The sequence below is a fragment of the Anabrus simplex genome, chromosome 1 (assembly GCF_040414725.1).
Source record: "Anabrus simplex isolate iqAnaSimp1 chromosome 1, ASM4041472v1, whole genome shotgun sequence".
Lineage (NCBI taxonomy): Eukaryota > Metazoa > Arthropoda > Insecta > Orthoptera > Tettigoniidae > Anabrus > Anabrus simplex.
In genome coordinates, this window is record NC_090265.1 from 1,049,832,905 (window position 1) to 1,049,842,024 (window position 9,120).

Below are 9,120 nucleotides of genomic sequence, written 5' to 3' on the forward strand. Positions count from 1 at the left end.
GCATAAACGACAAGAGAAAATCGCCATATCAAGCAGGTACCGTATGTATTACCAAATACAGTAGAGATAATACGCGACTCTGAGCGAGATATCGAGGGACAGCTACTGGAGCTCACTCTAGCGGATAGACCTGAACAGTACTGATTCTCACATAAGAGCACGTGTATTTTTGTGTGAAGTTTTTGGTGTTATTTATGCGTTTTCAGTGAGTTGACATAAATAAATAGTAGTGTGTGTCATTCCTTGATATCTCCTCTCAACATGAGGGGAAAGGTAGAAAGGTATGTGCTGTGTTTGGCTGCAGTAATTACGAAGTAGAGGAAAATGCGCGGTCGTTCTTCAGGTTCCCTCGTGACAAGAACATGTAAGTAATATTGTGTTTGCATATATATTCTTCCAGTGACAGAGATTTTTATAGTACTTCATAATCTTCTGACCTGCTCGACCCATATTTTAACTGGCTTAAAATGTAATACGCATATTTTATTGTATAGTGCAGCAGTTAACCTTCAATACCGATGTGTTGTTGTAGGTGTGATCTGTGGGTTTTGAAATGTCACAGAAGTGATTTGGAGAAGGTTTACAAGAAAGAAGGGGCGCTACGCTTATATAAGAATTATAAGATCTGTTCAGATCATTTCCAGGCCAGCGACTTTAAAAATCCTCGACTATACAGCCAAGGGTATGTTACATTTTTACTCTAATTGTACGTAAATATTCCTCAAAGCATCACTATCGACAACATTTTCACACTTTTCTATCTTTTATCCCTCTTCTCAGATTTAGCTGGGATTTTATAGATTATCTTTCTGTTAGTAGGCTTCATGTTAAAAGTAAAATTGTCCAGCTATTAAACGTTAATTCGCCGGGCTGAGTGGCTCAGACGGTTAAGGCGCTGACCTTCTGACCCCAATTTGGCAGGTTCGATGGTGGCTCAGTCCGGTGGTATTTGAAGGTGCTCAAATACATAAATAAATATATGTCGGTATATTTATTGGCACGTGAAAGAATTCCTGCGGGACTAAATTCCGGTACCTCGGCGTCTCCGCAAACGGTAAAAGAGTAGTTAGTGGGACGTAAAACAAATAACATTATTATTATTAAATGTTAATTCATTGCATCATATGTGTAAGGAATATCTTTCTGTTAGTAGGCTTCATCTTAAGAGGAAAATAGGGAACATGCATGATCCGGGGTTTTAATTAAAAATATGCTAATCTGATTCAAAATTTCATGCTGAATTCAAAAATGTGATCAGAATGTACAAATAATAACTCCAAACATGATAAAAATCTAAATCAATGTACGAAACTGTCACGTGACCCAAGTACGCGATCTCATTGGTCTGACGTCATCGTACAGGTTGACTGAATTAGCAGACGAAATAACACAGTGTGCCGTGAGAAGCAGGATACACTTCGCGTATTTCTACTTTATGTTAGTGTCTGGTATGGTTAAATTCGAGGTATATACATTGGATAATAATCTGAGTTGTATATTTTAGACTTAAAATGAATCATGCGCAGACAGTGAGGCAGAAAACTTATAAGTAGTGTAGAGTTCCGACGTGCAATAGCACATCGCATACCATCCCAAACAAATTGTTTATAAATGTTCCAAAGACGCTAAAACTAGGGAGAAATGGATTTTGGCGAGCCGGAGAAATGCTGGTGATATATCGGAAAAGTCTACAGTTTATTTTTTGAAGATTTTAACGTAAGATGAATTTGTTTGAATTTTCAATCACTTTTCCATGTCAGCTGTTCTAGTGATAAAACTTACAATTTTAATGTACGATGCTTTATTTAAATGCTTCAATTACATCTTGGAATATGAAAGTAATAAACAGTGCATTACTTAATGTTGATTATTAAAGTATTCTCCAAACCTAACCTATGTTTTGGGTGATACATGTCAAGATAATAAATCAAAGGGGTTATGAATCATTTTGACACCTCTAATTCTACCTATTTATCTTGGCATGCGTCAGTTATTTATGTCTTTATTGAGGAGCTTAATTCGTAAAGAAATTTAGGCTATATCTAAATACTCTGTAATATAACAAAGAATAGGCGTGTACATAATGAAAGGAAACAACGTGAATTTAACAAATGTATAACTCTACACAAAACCAATGCTTGTCTATTGGGGTCTTATAAGTTAACAATGCTCAATTATAATAATTATCATAATATTAATGAAATGAATAACATAATTGCACACAGGTGAAAATAGTGATATTGGTGTTTAAAATATTATCCAACTTAGCCTAAGTTTTAGGTTATACAAGCCAAGTCAATAAACCGAAGGGTAAAAACACCGGGCGAGTTGGCCGTGCGGTTAGGAGCGCGCAGCTGTGAGCTCGCATCCGGGAGATAGTGGGTTTCGAACCCCACTGCCAGCAGCCCTGAAGACGGTTTTCCGTGGTTTCCCATTTTCATATCAGGCATATGCTGAGGCTGTACCTAAGGCCACGGCCGCTTCGTTCCCATTCCTAAGCCTTTCCTGTCCCATCGTCGCCATAAGACCTATACGTGACGATGTGACGTAAAACAAACAGCAAAAAGAAAAAAAGTAAAAGTCACAGCATCCAAAGACATTCCTGTACTGAACGACTAAAATGTCACCAGGACACTTTTCTTGCCTGATATGCTCAGCTTGTTAAAAGCCAAATGTAATTAATGTTATTGGCTTTACGCCCCGCTAACTATGATCTTTCTTTCTTTCTTTCTTTCTTTCTTTCTTTCTTTCTTTCTTAATCAGTTTATCCATCAGGGTTGGTTTTCTCTCGGACTCAGCGAGGGATTTCACCTCTACCGCTTCAAGGGCAGTGTCCTGGAACGTGAGACTTTGGGTATGGTGATGAAACTGGTGAGGAGGGCCATTACCTAGCCCAGGCGGCCTCACCTGCTATGCTCAACAGGGGCCTTGTTGGAGGATGGGAGGATCGGAAGGGATAGACAAGGAAGAGGTAAGGAAACGGCCATGGCCTTAGGTGCCTGGAGGAGAATTGGGAAAATACGAAAAACCACTTCGAGGATGGCTGAGGTGGGATTCGAAACCCCTCTACTCAGTTGACCTCCCGAGGCTGAGTAGACCCTGTTCCAGCCCTCGTACTATTTGTTTTCAACTTTCATGGCAGAGCCGGGAATCGAAATCGGGCCTCCGGGAGTGGCACACATTAACCATTACACCACAGAGGCGGACTAGTACTATAATGCTACCTATATGTTTATGTTAGTGCTGAAATCCGATTTATTACTTTACTAATGCTGAAAGCCCGAAAATGTAATGTTATTCTTTAATATGGGAATCAGTCTAGAAGGAAATGTTGAAAGTGATGTGATATCTATCCAGGTTCGTTGTTATCCTAATACTATGGGTTACAGTACATTGTACGTATATAAAAGACGCCACTTACAAACTTGCTTTTTATCCGCCAATTTCTGCGGCCACAAAAGTCACTATTTTTCAAGAATGATGACATCTACACATGGTAGATTGTCTGACTGTGCTGTTTTGAACCTTTCTTCTGTCATTTCGAAGTTATTCGCGATCATGAATAATAAACAATCGGCTTTTAGCAACGGCTGATGCACAACGGCTGGTAGAGCTGCATGCGGTACTGGATCGTGACGTCACAGCGCGCCGCTTACGTCAGAGGCCGTTTCACTCGCCTTGCGGAAAAGCACTATTAAATATTTTTTAATGGTAGAAAACAAGGTTACTTACCACAACGTAAGACGTTTACGTACTATTTCATTTGTGTACTTTTCAAAACAAATATTTTTGAAAATTATGCATGTTCCCTATTGTCCAGCTATTAAATGTTAATTCATTGCATCATATGTGTAAGGAATGTGCCGATATTTTTATTGACAAGTGTCTTAATGTGATGATACAACGTTTTTAAATGAGAAAAAAGACAAATCCAACCGTAAGAGTTCAGGCAGGAATGCTAAAGCTAAAAAAGTAATGCATAAATGGAAGATCAAGCCATTTCACAGCAGTCCATTTCACTTCTTGTTTATATGTCTAATTTCAGTCTTTGAATAATAACCTTTTAAATAATTCTTCATTCATTTATCCAGAATTGCTTTAGCAACTTCGAAGTTAATATCTCAATAACACTTTCTTTCTAGACGTAATTTATTAATCCATTTCCGTATATACATTTCCATTGATATTTGAATTTAGCGCGATTTGTTCAGGTCAAGTCACTAGGAGCGCCACCGTCGAATTGTCTCCCATTTTAGCAATGCGAAATCCGTACGTGTCGCGTATTATCTCTACTGTATTTGGTATTGAAACAGGAACGCCCGTACTTCAGTTTATCGGAGAGCATGAGAAACGACAAGGCGTGTACTGCCCATGCTAAGAGAGTGAGAGAGAGAAGGGTAGTGAAAAAAAATTTTCATGATTAAGTGGATCCTTCAGTTTATTCAATAGATATGCAAAGAATTATGTCACCTTTTACAGCTGAATCGTGGAGTTGTCCCTGAAGGCGTGGAGGGGACGTCGTCCTGCGGCGGTTGCGTCGTCTTGCGGTCGGCGTCGGCGTTGTCTTCCTTCGTTGGTGTTTTCTCTGTATTAGTGTTGATGACTCGAACCTGAGGCAGGAACGGGGAAATGTGGAGCTTCCACATCGGACGTCATGGGACTCTGGTGTGACACCTCTCTAAGGCGAAGCACGCCGAAATAGTTCCCACAGTCAATGATGTTGAACGCACTTTAGCAGCAAGGATAAAGTCAGAGTCACAGTTCCACGAGGATAAGATGGAAGGAATTATCGTATTTGGAATAATAAACAAACGAAAACAATCTAGGACCTTCCGAGGTGCAGTGATTAAGCACTTCACAAAGAAAATTAAATTCACCGGGTACAGCCTCTGCACTGTACTCCATGAGCACAATATTCACACACTTGTTGAAATAAACGACAGTCCAAGTTCTGTTACGTCGTAATTTTCAGAAGATTATCACTGGCACTTAAGATCATACGTGATTCTGAACAGGTTATGATGGGAATTGGCATGGTTCCTCGGAAAGAAATCACGATACTGTATTCCACAAGTTAATACTGTCTTTAAGAGGGAATGTTGGCACAGTTTATTACGAACACAGTTCAACGGATAGACACAGTCTTTAAATGAAATGAAGGTCGGCACAGTTTTATTACGAACACAGTTCCGAAAAATGGATAAACACAGTCTTTAAATGAAATGCAGGCTGGCACAGTCTATGCTAGAAACACTATCGCCGTTTTCACACAGTCTTTAAATGAAATCAAGGTTGGCTAGAAACACTATCGCTGTTTTCACACAGTCTTTCAATGAAATCGAGGTTGGCACAGTTTATGCGAGAAACACAGTCTTTAAATGAAATCAAGGCTGGCACAGTTTATGCGAGAAACACAGTCTTTAAATGAAATCAAGGCTGGCACAGTTTATGCTAGAAACACAGTCTTTAAATGAAGTGAAGCCCACGGAGAAAGCTTCTAACACTAACGTTTCTGAACTCAAGTATACAGCCGGACTGAGTGACGAATTATATCGCGACGTGCTTACTTGCACACACACACTGAACTCACGGCTTACTGCCGACTCCCCTCACTCTCTGCCTACGGCACACTGCACACTCTCTGATTTACCCCAGGCTGGCGACTCCCTTATATTGCCGAAGGTTGGTGGGCGTGGCTACACATGTGGGCCCCAAGAAAATTTTATATCTTGGCCATCTTTACACCGATTGACACGAAATTTCGGCTAGCAGCGTTCATTATTCCTGCCTGCAAGGTGACGTTATTGATATTACATTTCGTTCATGCAGCAATGCTATGGAACACGAAAGAACCTTGTGCGTGACGTCGCTTGTCCTTGGCCGGTGTTCTAGAACATCGCGAGCTTGCTTGCAGTTCCCTCTATGCCTGTGCGCTCGGCGCAAGTTTTAAATGCTTACGGCCGGGTGTTAGCGAGCTCCTCTTAATAAAAGAATGAAACGTGAATGCTCGTAGGGCGTTCCCGTTTCAGTATTGCACATCCGAAGTGACCATAAACCGATAGTTCCATTCGCTTCCGCTTCTGTGTGACGCGAGTCGACTTGTTTTGTGCTGACTGGGGAGCAAAACGTTTTGTTTTTGTTGATTATGAGACTATTCATGTAGGCATACTTATCGAGTTTATCCATTACAGCTTGTAGGTCATCTCTGTTGTTCGATCCTATTGCTATGTCATCTGCATACTGGTACATCACAACCGATGTTTTGTGGATGATATTTGAGATATCTGCTAAGGCTATGTTAAATAGTATCGGACTAAGGGGGTCCCCTTGCAGTACCCCGTTGCTTTGTATAAAATGGCTGCTAAGGACGCTTTGCCATCTTGTATCGTGACCCTGTTGTAAGCAAGTATGTTATTTATGGCTATGGTTAGTGGGTTGTCTGCTCCAATCATATTCGCTAGTTTTTCTAAGGAGTATTTCTCTGTTTAAGAGGTCAAAAGCCTTCTTAAAGTCCACAAAGATTACATAAAATTTCCCCTTTGACCACCTCATTGATTCACGTATATTGTCCAAGAGATTCTTGACTGCATGTAATGTCCCTCTTCCTTTCATGAAACCAAATTGGAGTTCGGGGATCATTGTTCCTGTTTCTGCAATTAGTCTGTTCTCTAGGATCTTGACATAGGTCTTATAAATGTTGTTTTCGAGGGCAATGCCTCTATACGAATCAGGGTCATCCCTGTCTCCTTTGCCTTTGAAGAGCATTTTGATATGCGACTGTCTCCAACCTTCGGGTATTTTCCCTGTCGTCAAACACGCGTTGAACAGAGTGGTCCATGTATGAAGCAGAATGTCACCGGTATCTTTCAGATTTTCATTGAAAACTCCATCTGGGCCAACTGCCTTCTTATTTTTCATGGACTGGATAGCAGTTTTGACTTCCTCCTGATCTATAGGTCTTGTTGTACAATGTAGATTTTCTCGAAGTGGGAGAGCTATGTCAAGATTTTGCTGATTAAGGATCTCCGAGAAATGTTTCTCCCATGTAGCTATTGGAAATTCTGGAGAAGGGCACGTAGCTTGTTGTTTGAGAGCAATGTAAGGGTCTTTCATAGCATCTTGAGCTTGCAATTTAGCCTTTTCTTCTAGGTAGTGCGCCTTCTTTTGTTTGAGTAGTTCCTTATATGTTTTCCCTTTCACTGCATACTCAGCATATGTGGATTTCCCACCTGTTTTCCGTGCCTTGTGTAAAAGGTCTAGAGTATCTTGTCTGGCCGTGTAGCACTCCTTGTCGAACCATGGTTTGGCGATCCTCGGAGTCTTCCTGATTTGTGCTTTCTTTATGAGGTCCAGAACACTATCCAGAGCAGCGTCAATCATTCCTTCATTTATCATCTGTGGTACTCTTTCCAAGTCTTCTTTTCCACCCTCTATAACAGGCATACACACTTTCCTTGTAATGCATAGATTAGGACTCTTCTTGGTTACTGGATTTTGATTTCCTAGCTCAACTTTAATGGCGACAGGTATATGCTTCCTAAGAACTGCTGTCGGATGTGAGGCCATGACCTCTCGATCAAGAATTGTTAGGCAACGTCCTTTGAAAAAAAAAAGATCAACAGTACTTTTACCATTTGGAGCCATATAGGTTACTTCTTCTGCTTTATTTATCAGTTTATAGCCTTCATCTTGTAAGTAATCAAGAATAATGTTAGTTTTATGATCAGGTTTGTCTAAACGACAGTTAATGTCGCCCCCCAGAATCACATTTCTGTTATCTTTTACCGCTGTTATTGCCTTAACTATATGTTCCATTGCATCGTCTGCTGTTCTAGCTGGGCTAATGTAGATACCGATTATGGTTATTTTGTCCGTCTCAATTATTAGCATATTTTCGTCTTTATGAACTTCTCTTGGTGAGCCGATGCCTTCTCCATACAGTATACTAACTCCTCCTTCGGGCCTTCCTCGCTCCTTTGGTGTGGCAAGAGCGTGTCTGCTGTAAAGCTGTGGAAAACTTATGTCTTCCAGTAGAAAAGTCTCAGTAAGTATGGCTATATCAAACTGTTGCCAGAAATTATCAGGAAGGGAAGAACAAAGAGATTTTAAACCTTCCACATTCCAAAGAACAATGTCCAAATTTAGTGCCTTAGTCTTGTCGTGTGATCTTATTTTAGACGTGCAACTGTACACCGGTTCTTCCTCTTGAGAAACGAAAAGGCCGCACTAAGATTCCCTGAGGCCAGAAGTTTTTGTCCTGTAATGAATCAAGGTATCTCAAATCCACTCCTATTTTGAGTGCCTTGTTTGATCCTTTTGTTTGTAATGACTCGCATTCGATATCTCCAAGGTTACCATTTGTTCGGAGGAAGTTTATAATAGATTCCGACTTTGTTTCTTTGTGGGGCCTCCCCATATACATCCACGCTTTCTTGGTAGCTGCCTGTAGCGGCTCTATATCTGGTTTAGTTCCGATTATTGTGTCCCCTTTTGCATGCCCATTTCTATTCCGCAATGTTGTTGGTCTTCTTCTTTGATGGGTAATCCAAGGTCCAGTATAGCCCTGATTGGCATCATCGTTTGTTTTTCTGCCACATTAGTATTTTCTGTCATATTTTCGGTGCAGTTGTCAAGGGAATTCTTGTTACATTCTTCCTGAGTATCTCGTGTATGATTATGTGAGTGGTCTTCGATTATCGTGTTAACACCTGGTACCTGTAATCGTGGCTTCCCGTGCATTATAGTGCTTGGTACTTGGGAAATGGGAGATTTGGCTTGTTGGTCCGTGCTGCTTTGTGAGAGTTGTGCTTTATCTTGACAACAGTATTGTAGTTGATCCCGATTGTGTGCAGAATTTTCGTCTGTTTTTGAAGTTGCAGGATTTCTGATTTCTTTCTGTTTTCTCTTGTTTGGCAGTGAGGGCCAACTCGCACTTTCAGTGTTTTTGAGATGGTCTGCTAGAGTTTCAGATTGTTTTACTTGTACCTCAAATATTTGTGCTAGTTTCGTTAGTAATGTCTTACTTAGGTCATCAATAGACGTTTTAACATCTGCTATTTCATCTTTAATTTCCGATTTGCTCGGAATCAAGTCCAGTCTCTGAGCCAGGCTCTCAATTTT